This window comes from Plectropomus leopardus, unplaced genomic scaffold (genome assembly GCF_008729295.1).
Source record: "Plectropomus leopardus isolate mb unplaced genomic scaffold, YSFRI_Pleo_2.0 unplaced_scaffold1332, whole genome shotgun sequence".
NCBI classification, from domain to species: Eukaryota; Metazoa; Chordata; class Actinopteri; order Perciformes; family Serranidae; genus Plectropomus; species Plectropomus leopardus.
In genome coordinates this window covers 1-2,047 of record NW_024614192.1, presented here as the reverse complement: position 1 = coordinate 2,047, position 2,047 = coordinate 1, and the positions used below count along the sequence as shown (strand labels likewise).

At 35.1% G+C, this 2,047-nt stretch overlaps 1 long non-coding RNA gene across 1 annotated transcript; it reads left to right on the top strand.

Annotated features, from left to right (window-relative positions):
- Nucleotides 1-521: 521 nt before the first annotated feature.
- Nucleotides 522-2,027, top strand: LOC121963940. The gene is made up of 2 exons (XR_006107298.1): nt 522-622; nt 1,993-2,027. It is a non-coding gene; the product is annotated as an uncharacterized LOC121963940 (long non-coding RNA).
- The last annotated feature ends 20 nt before the right edge of the window (nt 2,028-2,047 follow it).

Here is a 2,047-nt window from a genome sequence, read left to right as displayed (position 1 = left end):
TTTTTTTTGGTCCTTTTTTCAACATGCTATTTTATTGGTTTTTGGGCTGTTTTTCAATGTTTTTTTTAACAATGCATGCTATAAGAAGTTTCTACATGCTATACTAGGTCGTTTTCAGCTGTTTTTTGGACATGTCAAATTTTGACATTTTCGCCTTACTATAGCCTTGGGTTTCTTTTTGGTCATTTTTTCAACATGCTATTTTATTGGTTTTTGGGCTGTTTTTGAATGTTTTTTCAACAGTGCATGTTATAAGAAGTTTCTACATGCTATACTAGGTGGTTTTCAGCTGTTTTTTTGGACATGTCAAATTTTGACATTTTCGCCTTACTATAGCCTTGGTTTTTTTTTTGGTCATTTTTTCAACATGCTATTTTATTGGTTTTTGGGCTGTTTTTCAATGTTTTTTTTAACAATGCATGATATAAGAAGTTTCTACATGCTATACTAGGTCGTTTTCAGCTGTTTTTTGGACATGTCAAATTTTGACATTTTCGCCTTACTATAGCCTTGGGTTTTTTTTTGGTCATTTTTTCAACATGCTATTTTATTGGGTTTTGGGCTGTTTTTGAATGTTTTTTCAACAGTGCATGTTATAAGAAGTTTCTCCATGCTATACTAGGTGGTTTTCAGCTGTTTTGTGTCAGATTGTCAGATTTTGACCTTTTTTCGCCTTACTATAGCCTTGCTTTTTTGGTCATTTTTTTCCACATGATATGTTATTGGTTTTGAGGATGTTTTCGAATGTTTTTTCAACATTGTACACTATAACAAGCCTCTACGTGATATACTAAGTGGTTTTCAGTTGTTTTTTGAACATGTCAAATTTTGACATTTTCGCCTTACTATAGCCTTGCTTTTTTTCGTCATTTTTTCAACATGCTATTTTATTGGCTTCAGGGCCGTTTTTGGATGTTTTTTCCACACTGTATATGAAAACACACCTCTATAAGGTATACTAAGTGATTTCCAGCTGTTTTTGGAACATGTCAGATTTTGACATTTTCGCCTTACTATAGCCTTGCTTTTTTGGTCATTTTTTCAACATGATATTTTAATGGGTTTAGGGATGTTTTGGAATGTTTTTTCAACATTGTACACTATAACAAGCTTCTACATGTTATACTAAGTGGTTTTTAGCTGTTTTTTGGACATGTCCAATTTTTACAATTTTGCCACAGTATAGCCTTGTTTATTTCAGTCTTTTTTTTAAAAGATGTTTAATGGGTTTTGGGGCCTTTTCTAGATGTTTTTTCAACACTGTTGATACGTTACATTTAAGCAACTGGACGACAACACGACAACCAAGAAAAAGGAACCACAATAGAAGTGGAAATTAAAGTAATTTATTGATGACCAAACAAAGATTTCTTAAAATGTGAGAGAGGATGGGACCACGTGGTTGTGCCAAAGAAAATAACTGAATAGAAATAAACTGGGCTTAATTAAACCACTATCTCAGAAAACATACTAGAAACAAAAACCCTCTCCCTTCTCTAAAGAATAGCTGTCACGAACAAAAACAGGAGGTAGCAACAATCACATAACCAGTGTGTCTAACAGAGATTTCCAAAGTGTGTGAAAAATGAAAAGGGTACCACCAACTTAACTAACATCCACAACCTCTCATTACATAACTTCACCAATTGCAAAAACACAGTTGTGGTCACAGGTCACAATACACATAGCCAGCTTAGGCGCAGAATAAAAAAGGAACAAAAGAGAGAGTGGCATTCTGTGGGGCATCCATTTTGAAAACCATGCTGACGGATGATTGGCCAGGTCGGAATGAAGGGAACCAATACGCATCCTGCCCCTCTGCACAGGTCGTAATCAGTTGGAATGCGCAAGTAGAAACACTCAGGTCATTGGCTCCTAGAGAAAAACACAACTGAGGAGGGAGAAAATAGTGGAGAAAAGCACAGACAGCAGTATACCCCTGCATAACACATCACACTGTATGATATAACATGTCACTACATGCTATACTAGGTGGTTTTCAGCTGTTTTTTGGACATGTCAAATTTTGACATTTTCGCCTTACTAT